This window comes from Protopterus annectens, chromosome 2.part2, assembly GCF_019279795.1.
Source record: "Protopterus annectens isolate FY-2018-M chromosome 2.part2, PAN1.0, whole genome shotgun sequence".
In the NCBI taxonomy this organism is placed as follows: Eukaryota; Metazoa; Chordata; order Ceratodontiformes; family Protopteridae; genus Protopterus; species Protopterus annectens.
Window position 1 is genome coordinate 329,118,925 of NC_056730.1, and position 21,406 is coordinate 329,140,330.

General features: G+C 42.7%; 1 protein-coding gene across 1 annotated transcript in view; it reads right to left on the reverse strand.

Annotated features, from left to right (window-relative positions):
- The window catches only part of CCDC125 (coiled-coil domain containing 125), a 1,485,470-nt gene that overhangs the window by 714,363 nt on the left and 749,701 nt on the right, over positions 1-21,406 (reverse strand). The window lies entirely within an intron of this gene.

Here is a 21,406-nt window from a genome sequence, read left to right on the forward strand (position 1 = left end):
GTCTGCTAATGATTGGCAGTTTTGACCCACCCTGCAAAAAGTCGAACTTCAGGAACAAATGCGTCTTACTGTGAGGTGACAACGCTACCGCAGCACCACTGCCGCAGTCAACTTCCGGAAATGTTCAGCTGCTGAGAAAATATAGACTTTCCACAAGTACAACTTTTGTGAGTTTTCATTTCCTGGCCAGGTTACTCCTGTCTTCTCTCCCTCAGTCGTTTAGAGTATCATATGTCTTGTTTTTCAAGGTTCAGCTAATTAGTCACTTATGCATAGCAATGAGCTTAGTCTGGTGTGCTTTTAAAAGTGTGCGTTTCTATCGCTCCTTACTTCTGTCATCTGAGCAGCACTTTCACACATAGCTGTCAATGAATCGGGGACAAATCTCAACAGATTCAGGGAAGAGCTAGAAATAATCAGGGACAATCAGGTGTGTATTAGTACTATTAACATGAGACACTGACAGAAGAAGGTAATGTGAATTAATATACATTTATTGAATTAAATAAGTCTACAACTGTAATTATCATTATTTATTAATTATTGTTCACCCCTTTTTCTCCAAAAGTCACATGTTTTAGGAAGGATTGAGGCATAGAACTAAGATTTGAGTCAAAATCAGAGAAAGTTGAGAAGTATGCTTTCACAGAAAATGTTATAAAATGCATGTTTCAACTCGCAGTATAGACAAATCTAAACATTCCTGAAAATGTGGACAGTAAAAAGTTCAGTTTGAAATTCATACTGACTGCTTACATGGTTATCTTTACAAATACTGTTTTAACAAGAAGTCAGCTATGTTATTTCATGCAGAGCTTTACGTAAAAATGAAATGGTACTGTGTGCTAATTAATGTATACCAGGGTTCTGTTGTAAATCTCTTCTTTCTGTAAGTATTGCCTTAGTGTGCGTATCTTGGAAGATTTTTGCATTATGGAATATTTTGGAGGTTATTCACTGCATTCCTTAAAATGCACAATGGAAGGACAATTGTCACTGTCCCTACTTGCATGCACACTTGCCTTGTTCAGTTAATGTTAATTTTGTTTCACAATGGACACTGCTAAAACTATTTAAACACAGTTTTATCCAACCTTCTGCATAGGTTCATAGGTAGGTACTAGGCTATCTGCCCGAGGGCATTTTTAAGCCTAGCCAGAGTGTGTCGGCTTTTGCCGCCCCATTGATTGATTAACTGAGCCTCTGTCAAGCAGAGCCAATAAAGTGATCCCAGGGGTGTATTTTCTGTTACCCATCCACTCGTCAAGGCTTCTCTTGAAGAGTGCTAATGAGGGGCTCTGCCTAATGTAGTTAGGAATTTTGTTCCAAAGCATGGGGGAGTCTCTGTGACAGGAATTTATCCCTCCAGCATGTTCTATTTATTGTTGTGGCGAGGTTTAGCTCACTAGAGCGCGTGGCTCGCAGTGACTTGGATTTCTTTAGGTGGAGCATGTCCATCAATTCTGAGTTGGACATGGCTTTGTCAGTCAGGCAGAGATCACCTCTGAGTAAGCGATATGCCACTGAGTACAGCTGGAGTTTTTTTAGTCAGGCTGCATAGGACATATGTTTGAGGCCAGTAATCCTCTTGGTGAGGTGCTCTTGTGGTCTTTCCAGCTGTTGGAAGTGTCTTGTGAGGTACATCCAAAATGGGGCATTGTACTCTATGATGGGTCTGATGAGTGACGAGTAGAGGGGCACTATAACCGCTTTATTTCTAGATGCGAATCCCTTAGTAATTAGATGGGCCACATCGAAGGATTTCCTAACTACTTTGGCAATATGATTGTCAAAGGAGAGATTACTATCTACCTGGGTCCCCAGATCTCTTATTACTTCTTCTGTATTAAGGGGGCTGCCAGCTATGTGGTAATTCATGGGTGTTTTTGTTTTTCCCAAACGGGATGACTATGCATTTTTTGGCATTTAGCTTGAGGCCATGACTTTGACACCAGGTGTCTGTCTCTGTAAAGCCTTTTTGAAGGATGTCCGTGTCAGCCGGAGAGTCAGTTATGGCTCCCAGTTTGCAGTCATTGGCGAACTTGGTTAACCATAGTCCTCCTGTGTTTGCCTGTACTTCTGAGAAATATATGCCGAACAGTAGGGGTCCCAGAACCGAGCCTTGCGGGACACCACTTGTGACTGGTTTAGAGTTGGACCTGGAGCCCGCTATTCTTACCATGTGAGTTCTGTCTGTAAGCCAGTTGGCAACCCATCTTATGATGTAGGGGTTTATGTTCAGGCTGGTGAGTTTTTCTATAATATCCGAGTGAGGAATGGTGGCGAACGCCTTGGCAAGATCAAGGTAGGCTGTGTGAACCACCTTTCCCTCGTCTATGGCCTTGGTGACTGTCTTGAAGAAGTCAACCAGGTTTAGTAGGCATGATCTGCCCTTAACAAAGCCGAACTGGGTTGTGTCAAGTGTTTGGAGGTTCCCAATGTCTTTGTTAATGAGTTCCATGATGATGCACTCCATAGCCTTGCAGACCAGGCTAGTCAGGCTTATGACCAGGGTCATTTGTAGCCCCTCCCTTGTGGAGTGTAATAGCCATTGCTGTGTGCCATTCTATGGGCATGTAGCCTGTGGAGAGGCTGAGGTTGAACAGTGTGTTTAGGTGGGGGGTTAGTTAGTTCTGTAGTTCGTGCAAGACGCAGCCTGGGACACCATCTGGCCCCATTGATGCTGTGTTTTTGGCTTTTGAAAGGGCTGTTTTCACCTGTGCTTCTGTGATTTCCGGGACACTACACTTTTCCGGTATTGTTGTGGGCCCTTCTGAAGGTGAGAGGGAGGTGAAGTTTGTACTGAATCTATCTGCCAGGATGTTGGCAATATCAATAGGTTCAGTATATTTTGTGCTATTTTGCACTAGCTCAGAGCATATCTGCAAGTTGCCACTTAGATTCTTGACATAGCTAAAGATGACACTTGGAAAGGGGGGAAAAGCCTATTGGAGGCAGCATGCATTGCACAGTGACCTATTTTGAGCTATTTAATGCTAACTGAGCAAAGATTTGATTTTAGCCCATCACAGCTTTTTGAATTTAATTAATCACACTTTGGGGAAAGTGTTATTTCCCTGGTGATCAGTGTATCCAACTCCACAATGTGCACTGTTTTTATTTGCATATTTCCTGTAAGCAACCCACCATGTCAACACTTCAATTCTGTATTACCATTCAAATCAGGCAAACCTGCACAACGTGTTGATACACTCTTATTGAAAGAGTACCATGAACCAGAGTACTGAACATATCTCTACATCACAATGCTTCAGTGACTAATGGGGGATCAGTGCATGGGCTACTGTAAGGTCATGACTCCCAGCAGCTGTAGCAGCAAATGCACAACAACACTGTCTGGCAAACTGGGCTTCACCAACAATGTGTATTCAAACAATGGAACAAAGTGAGCCTGTACTTAAAGCAATGCTGCAATCACGAGGCAGTAAACAAAGCACCTCAACTCAGGCTAGTGCACCACTGACTGTGCCAGTAAACACTGTATACTGACAGCCACCCACCACACAAACACAATCAGCACCAATAGAGGCATGCACAAAATGCAATCTGCAACACCCACAAACAGTTTGCTCCTTTTGAATCATACACAACAAACCTAGCCCCCTCCCCACACACATGCATAGAATACAGCTGCTTACAGTGAGATTTAAAAAGTATATCCCATGAGAGAAAGGAAGCAATACTGTTTATCTGATATGTGTTGCCCAATCCACAGCAATGCATCAGAAAATTCATTAGCAAAAGAATAAAAGATTGCCTGTCTTAAATTGTAACCTATGAGGGACTCATGAAAATAATTTCTGTAACTATTCCGTTCATTTTGACATTGCTCAGTTTATCCCAGTCAATTCAGTTAAGACAGTTACAAATAACAATCTCAGTTTTTATTACAGCACACTGGCTTCTGAGCACTCTTACACCATGTAGACATATGAACATGAACATATATAGTGTACTAGAGAATCACAGAGAACTGTTCGCTTCTCCACACTGTAGTGCCTACTAGGGATGACTTCAAGTGGCTATACTGCTGCTGTAAGCTGGCAGATTTGGCAGCTGTCTCAGGTATACTGATGCCTCTTGACTACCACCAGGGTATCAGTATGATATCACCACAGTTCTTCTCATTTTCTTCATAATGTTTGTTTACAAACATATGCATGCACAGATGTACATTATATATGGGTGTCCTGCAGAATGTCAAGTGTGTGTTTGGTTGCCTGTTGATGTTCATCGTGCATACAGCTGCAGTCATAACAGATGGGTTCTCCTGCCGTCAGGTGGGTCCTCGGTCGGCCGAATTCCAAAGTCTAGGTCCGGCGTCGGTTGTCGTCGCCTCTTCCGTGACGTCAGTGCGACAGGGGTATAAAAAAACCAGCCAACGCCATTTTCTTCAGTCTTTCTTGCCGCGCGGTGCCCGAAGCAGAAGCAGTTCGCAAGTGCCGGTCGGCCAGCTCCTGAAATTACGAAAATTTTGCAACCGAAGTGTTCTTGAAAGCTAAGTACCCCGTTGGGGAAACTTTTCTTGCCTCAGACCGATGTCAGACAAAGTTAATAATTGTATTTCATGTGGGAAGCAAATACCACATAAGGATTTTCATTCCCTCTGTATTCCTTGTTTAGGCCCAGACCACGACGTCTCGGTCTGTCGTTTTTGTGCTACATTCAACAAACGTACCATTAAGCATCGGGCGGAGTTCGCCCAGCATTATTTTGGCAAAAAATTTAACTGTATTATGTCGTCGGATACTCTGACTCCAGTTTTGTCTAAAAAGCACAAAGAAAAGGACTGACACACGAGGTCTGTGGCCTCTAACGACACCATGCCAAAGCCGACTACAGGTGGTCCGGTTCTCAGCGAGGCACCTACGCAGCCCCTGACTACCGACGACACTTCATTGGCGGTGTCTTTTGTGCCCGAGGTCGCAGGCTCCTCGGCCCACACCCCGACTACAGATACCGAAGCCACTCTTGGTGGTGAATTTCAAAATGTAGACAGGTCTGCCTCCTCTCAAGGTGTCTTCAGACCTTCCTCTTCTTTTTCCATCAAGGCTTTCACTAAGTCTAAAGCAGACATGCATTCTAAGAGACAAGCTACACAGGGCCCATCTCCACGCCCCATGCCTAAAAAACAGATGCTTAAAATGGCTGAGGATTTAATTACTCTTATCAGGGGTTCTCAACCCCCGTCGGACAAAAGGCCCAGAGTGGAGGAAGAATCCTCCTCCTCTGATCAGGCCTCCATTATATCAGAGCACTCTGATGAACAGGAACTTTCTTACTCCCCTTTTGAAGATTCTGATGCAGAGGAGTCCATTCCCTCTGTATCCCCCCCAGAGGATTACTCATTTGGGGAAACCTTGCATACCTTAAGGGAACACTTCCACTGGGAAGGCCAAGAGTACTCAGATTCCAAGAAAAGGCTTAGGGATTTTCTCTTGCTACCTCAGCACAGGCCTCTGGCTATACCTCCTGTCTTGGACATACTAGATGATGTGTACTCGGAGGCCTGCCTTAACCCAAGATTCTTTACCTCCAGCCCCAGTCAAGCCTGACAGGTACTACCGAGTTCCTCACTCACACCAATTTCTATACAAAAGCCATGTGGCTGACCCAGAAACTATCTCACGGGGCCCCAAGGGAATAAAGGCCTCCACTGCTAAAAATCCATTACCTTCCGAGAGAGATTCCAGATCCTTAGAAAGGTGGGGAAAAAAAGGTATATACCTCGGCCACCTTAACCATGAGGGCATTAAACTGCCAGTTCCATATGCTAAAGTACCAACAGTTTCTGTTATCACAATTGAGAAGTAAAATGTCACAACCTAAACAACCAGACTTGAAGGAGTTGCAGGATTTGATGCATAGTGCAGAACAAGTGGGTAAACATACCTTGCAGTGTGGTTTTGATGCTCTAGAGGCCTCATGTAGAGCTGCTGTTACAGGATCAGTCATACGTAGACATGCCTGGCTCAAGGAAAAAACCTTACCAGATCATGTCAAAGCTAAATTACTAGATGCCCCTCTACAAAAGGATGTATTATTTGGTGCTAATGCTGAGGAGGTATTAAAGAAAATGGAGGAAAAGGCTAAATCAATGCAAACAGTGAAAGATTTTCTACAGGTACAACCCCCACGTTTCAGTAGAAATTGGCCTTCCAAAAATTGGTCCTTTCCAGCCACGGACAGACCCCAAAGAGGTAGATACAGGTGCCCGAGGGGCAGAGGGCAACCCCAAGGATCGTTTAGAGGCAGACAGTGGCAAGCTCCTACACAAAGAGGTGGTGAGGATAGTTCGCAGCCATTCAGAAAACAAGCCCAATGACTTTCCCCTTTGCATGCCAAGCAAGGCTCAAATGGCAGCACCCTTAGGCAGAAAACTGGCATTATTTTCAAAAAATTGGCATATTGTCACAAAAGACAAATGGATCCTGGACATTGTAAACAGAGGCTACAGATTCCATTTTCACACCCTTCCAAAAATGAGAGGCATGCCAAACCTGCCACACAATCAAAGGGCAGAGGCACAAAGACAAATTTCAGATCTCATGGACATGAAAGCTATTCAAGAGGTACCTACTCACGAACAAGGTTTTTATTCCAGACTATTCCTGGTACCAAGGAAGGGAAAAGATTGGAGACCTATTTTGGACCTATCCATCCTAAACACATTTTTACTCGTACCAAAATTCAAGATGCTCACTTTACAGCAGCTTCTTCCCATGCTGGGCAAGGAGTCTTGGCTGGTAACATTGGACCTCAAGGAGGCATACCTGCATGTCCCAATCAGACAAAATTGCAGAAGATACCTCAGATTTCTTGCAGGTTCAACCCATTATCAATTCTCTGCATTGCCCTTTGACTTATCTACTGCGCCCAGAGTATTCACGAAATGCCTGGCATCAGTAATTGCCTACTGCAGACTTCAAGGGATACAAATATACCCCTATTTGGACGACTACCTGATCCAAGCGGACAGCAAGCACATACTTCTGAAACATCTGGCTTATGTAATAATGTTGTTGAATTCTCTGGGATACACAGTCAACAAAAAGAAATCAAGGCTAATACCATCTCGGAAAATAATTTTCCTGGGTGCCAACTTGGACACAAACACCCAGATGGCCTACCTCACGCCAGAGAAGCAGGGGCAACTAACTCAATACTTCAGAACACTAGCAAATTTCACCAGGATGACTGCAAGGAAAATCCTGCAGGCTCTGGGATTCATGGCATCTTGCATCCTACTAATCCCAAGTGCAAAGCTGCATATGAGGAAACTTCAATGGTACCTGAAAAACCTATGGTCTCAACACAGCCACAGTTTGGAAACAATAATACCACTAATTCCATGTCTTCAAAAGGAATTTCTGTGGTGGGCTCAAGCATGCCAAACAAACACAGGTCTCCCATTCAGCAAGCCTCAAGCAAATCAAGTCATCACAACAGACGCCTCGGACGACGCCTGGAGGGCGCACATGACAGATCGGTGCATTCAGTGCAAATGGTCCCAAAAAGAAAAGCACCTTCACATCAATCAAAAGGAAATGCTAGCAGTAATAAATGCTATTATAGCTTTCAAAGACCTTCTGCATCCAGGTCAACTATTGATAAGGACAGACAACACCACAGTAATGTGGTACATAAACAAACAGGGAGGAACCCATTCATACCCCGTATGCAGGCTGGCCATGTCACTTTGGAGCATGGCTGTGGACTTACAAATCGAACTTCAAGCACAGTACTTGCCAGGCAAGGAAAACACGCTGGCAGACAACCTAAGCAGAAATATGACAGATCCACACGAATGGAAGTTGCATCCTCAAGTTTTTACAGAGATAATTCAAGAATGGGGAAGGCCAGACATAGATCTCTTTGCCTCCCACAAAAATCACCAATTGACAAAATTCTGCTCAAGGATTTTTCATCCAAAGGCCTGGAGAGTGGACGCTCTCTTTCAGTTGGACAACAATGACAGTTTATGCCTTCCCACCTCTTCCTCTGTTGCCCAAAGTTCTATTAAAAACCAGAACAGACAGACCAAAGATGATTCTCATTGCTCCAGACTGGCCAAGACAACACTGGTACCCACTCCTGAGGAGCCTGACGCATTCCCCACCATGGACCCTGCCTCTAATGCCTCTTCTTCTGACTCAGCGCAGCTTCAAAACTCTTCACAGTCAGCTGAAAACACTCAATCTGGCCGCATGGAAGATTCCTTAACATCACAACAGACCCTACTCTACAAGGAGGTGCAGGATGTCATTTTGGAGGCCAGAAGGCCGTCTACTAGAAAAGCTTACTCCGCAAAATGGAAACGGTTTTGTGCCTGGAATGAGAAAAAGGTCCAGAATCCTGGAAAACTGAATTTACCTCAAATATTACAGTATCTAGCTGAGCTGCTAAGCAGTGGACTTTCATTCTCCTCCATCAAAATCCATGCCTCAGCCATTTCTGCAGAATACAACACTGATCCACCTTTATTCTCTCACCCCCTCTTAAGACAGTTCCTCAGAGGGGCTAAGGATATAAAACCCCCAAGGAAACAACCAATACCTGCTTGGGATCTCAATTTCATTCTAGAAAAACTGACCTTGCCTCCTTTTGAGCCAGCTGCCTCAACAGATTTGCAATATTTGTCCTGGAAAACAGCTTTCCTTCAGTCTATTACCTCAGCTCATAGGGTATCGGAACTACAAGCCCTCATGGCTGTGCAGCCTTTTATCATCTTCCATCAGGACAGAGTTTCCTTACGAACCAACCCGTCCTTTATGCCAAAAGTGGTATCCAGGGTAGCTTTGAATCAGGCTATACACTTACCTACCTTTTATCCTAATCCTCAAAACAAAGGGGAGAGATTACTACATTCCTTGGACATCCACAGACAACTGCGTTATTATTTGGACAGAACAAAGCCTTTCAGAAAATCAGAACAGCTCTTTGTGTCCTATGTTATAGGAGCTCAAGGGAAGCCAATTTCCAAACAGACAATCTCAAAATGGATAGCCCACTGCATGCGCTTTTGTTATTCTTTTCATGGCAAAACTGTACCTACAGGCATCAGATCTCACTCCACAAGGGCCACGGCTACCTCTGCAGCTTTCCTCAGAGGAGTTCCTACCAAAGATATTTTAGAAGCAGCCACTTGGAGTTCTGTCCGTACCTTGTCCAAACATTACCACCTTCCATTATACTCCAAATCTAGAGCAGGCTTTGCCACTGCAGTCTTACAGGGCATCCTGGCTCCTCCTAGTTCCACCTAGTGCCTACCACCCCTTTCTTAGCTTTGGGATTCTACCCATCTGTTGTGACTGCAGCTGTATGCACGATGAACATAGTACAGTTTTGTACCTACCATAACTGTAGATGTTCGAGTGCTAATACAGCTGCAGTCCAGGTTTCCCTCCCTCCTTCCCCTCTTGGGACAGGCCTATTGGCTAACACCTCCTCATACAACCTGATTGGGGTATTCATTTATGGTGTATTTGCTTGCACTACTGTATTTTGATTATATGGCATTGCTTTATTACACAAATTTATGTATTGCCTTCCTTCTGGGGGCACCTGACATCTGTGGCAAGAAAAACTGAAGAAAATGGCGTCTGCTGGTTCTTTTATACCCCTGTCGCACTGATGTCAGGGAAGAAGCAACGACAACCGACGCCGGACCTAGACTTTGGAATTCGGCCAACCAAGGACCCGCCTGATGGCAGGAGAACCCATCTGTTATGACTGCAGCTGTATTAGCACTCGAACATCTACATTTATGGTAGGTACAAAACTGTACTTTTAGTCAACTGCATATGATCACACAAACATGGGGTAAGGGCATATTCCCCAACCCTGGGAATTAAGCGGTCTCACAAATTTGTCAATCTCGAAGTTAGTATATGTAATTAGCAGGGGGAGGGTGGGCAGAGAGGACTCTTTTCAATTTTTTTTTAAGTTTTAAATTTTGCATGCACATTTCTTGGTGCATGCATACTGACATGTCACTGTTTTGCCAGTCAATGTAAGGTGTATTTAACAGTAAGTAAGATGGTGACTCGCTCAATTATTCAAAAAAGAGACGACTCTGATTGGAAACTCTGGCACAAGACAAAGTCTACCTCCTACTTCCAGAACTGTAGGGAACTTCAAAATCTCACAAAAAAGCACATTAATAATGAGAAAAAAAATTGCCATCAACCCCAGACTGCACAATCCAGAAACCCCAAAAAGTTCTGGAACACTATCAAACAAGTCCTCCACCCTGGAAATCCATCTTCACCCGCCCCAACAACTCACCACTTGAAACTGCAACCATCTTCAATTCTTAGTTCACTGACACCATAAGTAAACCTATGCAGACCTCTCCCTCACCCCTTCCCCCACCACCCACAATTCCCATCCCTTCCTCATTCCATCCCCCTCTACCCACAACTCCTCCCCAAGAAAATTCCCCCTTCTCTCTAAAGCCAGTCCCCACAAGCTACATTAAAAAAAAATCCCCCTTAAGCTCAAACCCTGCTCCCCATCAGCCAGTACCCACAAGCTACATTAAAAACTCTTCCTTAAGCTCAAACCCTGCTCCCCATCAGCTGACAACCTCTCATCTCTCTTCCTAAAATTTGCTGCTACATCTGTGGCATACCCAGTTTCCATCCTAATTAACTGTTGTATCTCTGAATCAACTGTCTCTACTCTATGGAAAAAATTCTATACTATACCCATTCAGAAAGACGGCAGATGTTTATCGTGTTTCACTGTTGCAGTCATGACTGTAGGGTTCTCCCCTGCCGGCAGGCAGTCCTCGGTCGGCCAGAATCCCAAAGTCTGGGTCCGGCGTCGGCTGCTCAGCCATGCTCCCTGACGTCAGAGCACCAGGAGTACAAAGCTGGCAGCCGACGCCATGTTCCCCAGTCTTTCTTGCCGTGCGGTGATAGCAGTTCGCAAGTGCCAGTCGGCTGACTCCTGACAATTTTTTCTAAACGTACTTCAGTCCGAAGACTTTCTTCTCCTACTCAAAGCTAAGTACCCCATTGGGGAAACTTTTTTCTTGCTCCAGTCCGATGTCAGAAAAAGTTAATAATTGTATTTCATGTGGGAAGCAAATACCTCATAAGGATTTTCATTCTTACTGTATTCCTTGCTTAGGCCCTGACCACAACGTAGCTAGTTGTCAGTTTTGTGCTAGATTTAATCAGCGTACAATTAAACGAAGGTACGATTTTGCATTTCATTAGTTCAGTAGGTGTTTTAATTACAAAATGTCGTCGGACACGCCTGCCACCGGAGTTCAAACGCGCAAGGATAAAGACAGGCCTCCGAGGTCCAAATCAGATGATATTGTACAAACAGAGCCAGCTTTAGGTTCGGCCGTCGTCAGTGAGGCGCTTTTGCAGCCCCTGTCGTCGGCCATTTCGGAACCGATGGCTGAAACGGACTCCCACGAGGAGCCAACTAGGCTTCAGTTGCAGGACCTTCAGACACTGCTCCTTCGGATGGGTCCGGAGCCGCTGTGCAGGTACCGACTTCCGAAGGGGTTTTCAGGCCTACTCAGCTTCTAATAAAGGCAAAGACTCCTTCCAAATCAAAGACTACAGCCCAGGCCTCTTCTGATCCGGGACCCAAGTCTCAGAAACAGTTACTTAAGATGGCGGAGGACTTACTTACTATGATTAGGGGTTCACATCCCCCTCCAGATAAAAGGCCAAGGCAGGAATTGTATTATGACTCCTCTGATCAGGCTTCGGTTTCTTCAGTTTCTTCTTCTGACCAGGATTATTCTTTCCCTCCTTATGAGGATTCTGATGCTGAGGAATCCATTCCTTCAGCTTCTCCCCCTGAGGATTTTTCTTTTGGGGAAACTTTACATGAAATGAGGGAACATTTTCATTGGGAAGGACAGGAGTACTCGGAATCTAAGAAAAGACTTTGGGATTTTCTTCTTCTTCCCCAACATAGACCCCTGGCTATCCCTCCTATTTTGGATATTGTGGATGATGCTTTTTCAGAGGCTAACTTAACTCCTGACTCTTTTCCTCCAGCTCCTGTTAAGCCAGACATATATTATAGGGTTCCTGATTCCCACCAGTTTTTATAGAATCCTATTGCTGATCCTGAAACCATTTCTCAGGGCCCTAAGGGGGTTAAGGCCGCTACTGCTAAAAACCCCATTCCCACTGAGAAGGATTCCAGATCTTTCGAACACTTTGTTCACAAACAAATCTTTGCCCACCTCATACAAGGTAACCTGATCACCTCTACCCAACATGGCTTTTGCCCACACCATAGCACCTCCACTGCTCTCATCTCCTTTACCAACACTATTTCCCTAGCCAGAGATGATAATAAACTCATGTCCTGCCTATTTTTAGATCTGTCCAAAGGCTTTGACACTGTCTCACATCCTATCCTCCTCTCTAAACTCTCTCAACTTAACCTTTCCACAGCTACTGTATCCTGGTTTAACAGCTACCTTTCAGACCAGCACCAATCTGTCAAATGGCTCTCTGCCCCCCATCAATACAGGTGTCCCACAAGGCTCCATTCTTGGAACCGTCCTTTTTAATATCTTTGTCAATAAACTCAACGAATCCTATCCCCAGTCATCCCTCATACAGTACGCTGATAACTCCACCATTATATCCATAGCTGATAACCCCACCGAACTTTTAACTCTCACGCAGTCATCATTCAAACTCACAGGAACTTGGCTTACAAAAAAGCAACTCATACTCAACCCCAAAAAAACAAAACTCCTACTCTTCCTCCCAAACCTCTCTACCACCTTAAATCTTTCAACATCTCTTCACTCAGCAACACCGTAATCTCTCCCGAAACCCAAACTAAGCTCCTCGGAGTAATCACTGATGACCAACTGAAATTTGACCTTTACTTTCATGACTGCATTAAGAAAACCCATCAAAAGCTTGTTCTCCTTTACAGAAACAAAGGATTTGTCACCCCTGACTCTATAATAATGCTTGCCTCCTCCCCTACCTCTTCTATAGCTCACAAATGTTTGCAAACCTTCAGTCTATTCTACTCACCAAACTTGAATCTACCTATAACAAAGTGACTAGACCTGCTGCTAACTTGCCATCCAAATCTCACCACTGTCTGGCAGTCAGGTCACTTGAGTTTCCAAACTACCTCAAACTAACCTAATTTCTCTTAATCCACTCCAACATCAATAAACTCTCTGACTGTCTAAGCATCTCCTCACTAGTCTCACTTTATACCCCTGACCAACCTGTCAGGAGCTCTGACTAATGCCTGCTGCAAATACACAAACCTAACAAATCTGCAGGACAGAATCTTTACAGCTACTCTTCCGCTATCCAATGGAACAAGCTCCCCTTGACCCTAAGAAGCTTACCCCAGACCTATAAATTTAAGAACTCACTCAAACAATACCTAATCGATCTCAGGATATGTTCTTGTAATCTCCCTCCCTGAATCTAGTCCTACTCTGGTTCACTCCTCTTCTCCCCTATCTTCCTCTTCTTCTATGTACCCATCACATTCCTTTCACACCATGCTAACTCTATCTTCCTTATCTTCCTCTAAATACCCACTTCCTGCCTTTTTACCTCATGCTATCTTTCTCTTACCTACCTCCTTTTGAGAAGGAGACAATTTCCTGACTGTCTACAGCCTACTTCACTTATCTCTGGACTTCTGCTGTACTTTCCATCAACCTAACATCACTCATCAACTCTTGACTTCTACTGTACAGTCTTAAAACCTACTCCCCCTCCTTTTCTAATTGGCTGATCACTCAGTACACTGTATGCTATCCCTCAAGCTTGTTACTCTCATAGAACTATATACTGTCCCTCTACTATATGTCACTTTTATAACTGTGTCAAACATTAACTGTGATTAAATATCTCTTGCTTTCATTATTGTAAATGCTTCTGCTGACAGTCTCATTGTATTGCACTCTTACTGTATTCTTGATCTGTTATAGTTTGTTCTTCGAAGTCTTGCATTTATTTATTTACCGGGAAAGTCAGACTGGGCCAGAAGCCCATTTTCAGCAGAGGCCCAGGGAGAAAACTCCACAGAAATATAAGCAAAATACCATAATTAGATACTACAATAGTATACATAATACAGTAAGATGCAGAATACACATCTAGTTAGTCTATATATAGCAGTATTCAGTACAGTTTTCTAGTAGATAACAGGTTCAAAAAGAAGAACACACAAGCATTTCAGTGAAGGTCACTGTGAGAAAAATAAAATTAATACTGTGTACATATTAAATAGTTATGAACAAATAAGATTTCCTTTATATATATGTATATATTTGTGTGTATGTATATATATATATATATATATATATATATATATATATATATATATATATATATATATATAATTTTTTGAGCAGTAATAAACACTGAGGAGAGGGAGAAAATGAGGAAAGGAGTGGACAGTGTGTTGAGAGAGCATTGTATTGTATTGGACATGTACTGTAATTTTTGATTTTGCCATAATCTGTATTTTGGAGCTTTTCTCCCTGGGCCTCTGCTGAAAAATTCCTTGACCCAGTCGGACTATCCCGGTCAAAAAATGTCAACTAAATAAATAAAGTATTGCGCATATATACATGCGTGCATATACATATACACACATGCATATATTTGCAGAAATCTTCTGACAATACAGAGGATGGACAATATATCTTGTACACATGTTCTCCTCATCTGGAAGATATTTGTCTATACTCATTTAAACATTTGAGTAGTTGCTGATCTACATACGTTATGGTGATTCAGTTATTAACTTCAGACTAACTGATCTTTTTTTCAATGTAAGTAGTTAGCTGCCACATAGTACCTGGCTTGCATTTTGATATTGCTGTAGAGCAGATGAAAAGCAAGAATTTCAGATTTTTAATGCACTGGTAACTGCTGGGTTTTTGATGCAACTCCTGGCCAGGGTGCTGTCTTTGTGTACAAAGATGTGTATATTCAGTGATATGCCAAACTGGTATTCGGTGTGATAGCTTATGTCATGTAGAGACTGTACACGGAGTGTTCATAGGTGTGTACTAAGCTAATGGACCTGGAGCCTTTACAAATCTAGCCCATAGAAGTACCCTGGCATCGTGCCACCCGACGTTAGTTCCCAGTGCCTCTATCAAGTAGAGCCACTGGAGTAATCCCCATGGTGAACTTTCTATTTCCCATCCACTCTTCAAGATTTCTCTTAAAGAGGTCCAGTGTGGTGCTCTACTTGACATGTATGGGAAGTCTATTCCAGAGCATGGACAGTCTCTGGGTTATGAACCTGTCCCTCCAGCATATTCTGTTGATTGTGGTAATGAGGTTGAGGTCTCTGGAACGTGTTGTGTGGAGGGATTGGGATTTTTTTAGATGTAGCATTTCTAACAGAGCTGGGTCAAATATGGCTTTTCTAAGTCAAGCAGAGATCACCTCTTAGTAGACGATATGAGACAGAGAATAGCTGGAGTTTTTTGAGTGTGTCCATGTAGGACATGTGCTTAAGGCCTAGGATCCTTTTCTTGAGGTACTTTTGTGGCCTTTCCAGCTGTTGCATGTGTCTAGTGAGGTACATGCTAAATGGGGCATTATACTCGATGACTGGCCTAATGAGGGAAGAGTAGAGAGAGATGATGACCTCTTTCTTCCTGGATGCCACACTCTTGGTAATGAGATGTGCCACATAGAAGGACCTTCTGATCACAGTGGCAATGTGGTGGACGAAGGAGAGATTGCTGTCAACTTGTGTCCCCCGATCTCTTACAATGCCTTCAGTGTTCAGTGGGCTCCCATTGATGTGGTAATTAGTGGGAACTGAGTTTTTCACAAAGGGTTTGATGACTCATTTTTTGGCATTAAGCTTAAGGCCTTGGTTTCGACACCAGTCATTGGTCTCAGTGAGGCCTTTCTGTAGGATGTCTATGTCACTTGGGGAGTTAATAATGGCTTCCAGCTTGCAGTCGTTGGTGAACTTGGTCAGCCAGAGTCCCTGCATGTTGGCCTGCACTTCTGAGAAGTAGATGCAAAACAGGAGAGAAACCAGGACCGATCCCTGTGGGACTCCACTCATGACTGGTCAGCAGTCTGACTTGGAGTCCACTACTTTCACACTGTGGGTTCTATCCGTGAACCAATTTGCAACCCACCTAGTGAGATAGGAGTTGATGCCTAGTTTGGTGAGTTTATCAATAATTCCTGAGTGGGGAATGGCATCAAAGGCCTTGGCCAGATCGAGGTAGGCTGTATGAACTGTGTTGACCTCATCCACGGCTCTGGTGACTGACTCAAAGAAGTCAACCAGGTTGAGCAGGCATGATCTACCTTTCACAAAACCAAATTGAGTGGGATCTAGAGTTTGGAGATTCCCTATATCCTTGTTAATTAGGTTCATGATTATGCGCTCCTTAGCCTTACATATCAGACTCGTCAGGCTAATGGGGCAATAATTCCCAGGGTCTGTAGTCGCTCCCTGTTATAGAGAGGGATGACTGTAGCAGTGCACCATTCAGTAGGGATAAAGCCTGAGTTGAGGCTGTTATTGAACAGGGCACACAGATGTGGTGCCAGTTCACTTTGTATTTCCTGTAGAACACATCCAGGGATGTTGTAGGGCTCCATGGAAACTGTATCCTTAGTCTTCGACAATGCAGCTTTAACCTGTGCTGCAGAAATGCTGGGTGCCTGGCATTCCTCTGGTATTATGATTGGTCCTTTAGTGGGGGGAGAGAGGGGTAAAGTTGGTACTGAATATGTTGTCCAGTATATTGGCAATATCTGTTGGCTCAGTATAGGAGGTACCATTGTGCGGTAATTCAGAGCAAACCTGGATATTGCCATGGAGATTCTTGATATAACTATAGAAGGCTTTGTGGTTGTTTTTAGTGTCTGCCACAATTCTGCCTTCATAGCTGGCTTTAGAGGTTTTGATGAGGGATCTCAAATTTTTGTTGAGACTAATAAGGGAGTTTTTCCAGTCTTGGGACTTCATCTTCTTCTGCAACAGTTTCTTCCTTCTATTGTAGAGTTTATTAATGACAGGGGACCAAGGGCGCCCGCAGGCAGGTGCAAGGGGGTGCACTTGCACCCCCCTGGAAATGGCTGTCCGTGAGATTAATTATCTGTTAATTAAAAAAAAAATTGCATCCAGTCCCGTCTGTTTTTATCTTCTGCATCTGTTCCAGTGACGTTGCCTGGGGGGGGGCAAGAGGGGCAGTCCTCCCTGGATGGCACTTTTGGGAATGTGACATTTACTTTAGTTTAAATTTAAAAAAAATGTTTTTTAATGGTCATTCTTCTTTAAGAATGGTCCCAAGCATCACCGTTCTTCCGGTCCGGTTGCACAGATGTGTTATTCTTCCTGTCCTCCCGCGCAATTTTAAGTATTGTACAGCGGTTTTCTTGCCAACGAGTGTTCAGTTCATTCACAGGAAGTGTGTGTGTGAATTTCAATCATTTTCTTCTTCACCTGTTCCCAAGTAAGTCCAAGTAAGTGTATGTGTTTATATGGTATAGTATGGTGCGGTGCATAGCCTAAATACATTATTACAATGCAAAATATACGCTGAAATCACTTCATTTGAAGCTTTTAATTGGAGCTAGTAATATGGCCAATATATCCTGGTCTGCATGTGTTACCATGTTTGTTTGCTCAGTTTGTACCATTTTAATTTCATTTATAAGTCTGCAGTTGAAACATTTGCTAGGCAAATTGTTGCCACTTACAAATTAGTATGTGCAAGTAAGCAGTACTGTTTAATGCTGTTGAGATTGCCTAACAACTGCACTACGGTAGCTGTTTAGTCGGTGTGTATCACTATGTGCTTAAAGTTACTTTTACAAAGCTGAATGAAAGCCGGCAGTAAGGCCAGGCTGAGTATAGACTGGCGAGCTGTCGCCATTTCAATAAACGTGCTTAATTCTTGTGGGAATCTCATTGGGTAACATTAATTATTAGAATATGGCTTGTATATTTTATGTCAGGATGTGAGGAAAATGTGTAGCTTGTATATTGAGGTATATGTTTAACTTTTTCGATCTTTGTTGTACCAAATACGTGTATTGTAGAAATGTATAATGCATTACGAAGTTAAATTGTTAGTCATTTTCTTATTGCATTTTTTGCAAGGGAACACAGGCACGCTGTTTGTTCCGCAGATTTGTTCTTGCTTCCACCTGTTTAACCACAGTTGCAGAAACCAACTCATCCCTGAAGGAGCTTGCTCTGTTATTTGTAAAAGAGAACCCTATGCCTGAGACGTATGTGAGAAGTTATTTTTGTTAACATTTATTACTTTAATTTTTTTGCCAGCCTATAAAGTCCATCTTCGCTTTAATTGACTTGTTTTGAAGTTTTCGTTGACCACCATAAAATGCTTTTACTAGTGGTGTGATAGGATAGGATGTGGCCTTTCTCGCATTTCTGTAGTCAACGGAATAAATGCAGGACGCACTGCATGTTTTATTAGCAAAACTTGTATAATTGGAATTTCTGAATATTTGCCTTTATATTTTCATTTTGCATGAAATGTTCTTAAGAAATTGCTTTGTGCATTAGAAATTCTTGAGTTCGCAAATGTGGTAAAAGTAAGCTGGGAATTATTGATCTGTGGTGTATATCTTAATAAATTCTGTTGTGAAAAATTAGTAGCAATAATATTAAAACAGAAACATATTTTTTATTCTGTAAAGGCATTGCTAGGTTGTAGTAACATTAATGGCTGTTATGTCATTTCTATGGGAAGTTAAGAGGGTCATTCTGTGTGTGTTTTCAGTTTTTTTTTTGGGGGGGGGTCTCCTTAAAATTGTGTCGTTAACATGCTGCATAAGAACAAAAAAACTAAATGGTTTAGCAGCATCATTAACACATTTTCATATACATTTTATACATGTGCCAGACTACTGAATTATGGTGAAGTTTACAAATTGGATGCAGTAATGTTCTGGAACTCAAATAGTTTTTAACAGCTTGAATGCATCTATTTTAATAATTACTAAACAAAAGTCCAATGACCAACAGTTGGGTGTGATGTTTTTGTATAATCTACTATATGTGTGATTGTTGACTAATGTCATTTGCATTCTGGGTATATTCAGTTACAGCAGAAATGCCATGTCTGACTATGACTTATTAAAATTCAATGTCCTTTTGCTTTTGGCATGGTGTGCCATGCTAACCTTATGAAGTTGTTATGCCAGTAGCCAGTATACTAGCTTTAACTGTTTACATTGCCTTTTGACTGACTGACTGGCTGCTTATATGTCTGTGCTTGATTGTTGTTAGTTTTTAGCAAATCTGCATACTAAGGAGGGAGATGGATACATACCTCATTAGTTAATTATCTTTGTGATGGTAGACATGTTGAAGGCATGCTACACTTTTGTTTAATTTCTCTGCCATGCTATCTCATAGCTACATATATCAGTATTGTTGTTGACTTAGTGGTGCCATTTGCAGCAGCCATACTTGAAATTCTTGGTAGACTTGACCATTTTTCTCTCCAGATTATTCTCCATGCTTAAAATGTCTTCAAAAATATTCAGATTTCATGCTTTTATTCATTTGGTGTTTACTAAACAAAGCAGAAATGCATGCAAACTCCACCCCCCAACACAACCCAAATGACACACAGCCCACAAACTCAGTGTGCCACTCAGCCACTGCCCATAAGGCTTAACGTACCGAACACTCTAGTCATAGGTGACTCTATAGTCAGGCACACTGATGTTCCACTCACCAGGCTAAACAAGAAGAAAGTTACTGTCAGCTGCCTGTCAGGTGCCATGATCTGCCACATAATGCACGCACTCATGTCACTCCACAACAAGTACAAATATGACACTGTCATTGTCCATGTTGGTGTGAATGACCTGAGACGTATCTCCCTGGTCTACATGAAAAGTGATGTGGAGAAGCTCTCCAATCTTGTAGCCCAGGCAGGTATGACCCTAGCCCTGAGTAGCATCCTGCCATCACCCAGAATGATACCACAGTACAAGGACAAAATGATTGACTTCAACAACTGGCTAAGCTTCTGGTGTCATTCTAAGGGGATCCAGTATTTGTCTGCCTGGGACGACATGATTGACAGACCACAATGCTTTGCCAGAGATGGCCTGCACCTGTCGCCCTTGGGATTCCGGATACTGGCTAAGGCTCTTGCCACCCCTATAGTGCCTTTTTTAGGCAAGGTTCAAATGACAAATTCACCACCATAACAGGTACAAGCAAGCAAAATCTGAGGGTAATGCTACTCGATGCTAGAAGTCTAAACCTCAAAATGCACTCACTCGAAGCACTCCTTAAAATGGAGGACATCGACATCTGTGCAGTGACAGAGACCAGCTTCAAAGCTCCAGAGGGCACCCCTACATTACCAGGCTATAATTCATTCATGGTAAATGGGAAGAAATTACCAAGTAATGGGATACTGGAATGGCTGGGGGAGCTGTGTATGGGAAAGGAAACTTCATGTTATATAACAGTCTGAACATTTTTATTATGGCTTCCATGGTAAAATGTATCAAATCAGACCCTCTAAAACCATCTGTTTCTGTGAGCAGTAAGGCAGCATGACAGTTTTTTTTACCTAAGCATTTTTTTATTTCATTTTGTTGACTGGCTGGATATCATTAAGCCCAAGGCATTTTCACAGGGGATAATCAAGGTGCATTTAAAAACAATGGACAAATTGCATTCACTGTTACAGAGAGTAAGAATGAAAAAGATAGTGCTGTATATTCTGGAATTCTGATGAGTGCTGCAATACATTTTAATATTTGATGATAATGAATTCAGTACTGGACTTGCTTGGCTCGGTGTATCACTTGGTTGTCTGCTTTCCCTCCCCTTATTTTGAGAGTTATTTTCATACATTTTCTTTGTAACATACAACAATATGTAAGAGAACACATATTAAAAAGTGTATTTTTGATGGGATGTAACCTCATTCAAACAATTTTGAAATCATTTTGTAGATGGAACTTTTTCTGGGCTTAGGGGATTTCATTCTTCCTGTTAAATTAATATTCATATTTCTTTAATATTTAAAGTTAATAACTAGAAAAGATTGTGCAAGGCACCATAGGCAATTTATGCTTCAAGGGCAGTAGGCCTTGAATTTGTAGATCATCATCATCATCTTCCGGCTGTTCCCGTTAGGTGTCGCCACAGCGGATCATCTCTTTCCATTTCTTCCTATCCTCTGCATCTTGCTCTGTCACACCAACCACCTGCATGTCCTCTCTCACCACATCCACAAACCTTATCTTAGGCCTTCCTCTTTTCCTCTTACCTGGCGGTTCCATCCTTAGCATCTTTTTCCCAATATACCCAGCATCCCTCCTCAGCACATGTCCAAACCAACGCAATCTCACCTCTCTTGCTTTGT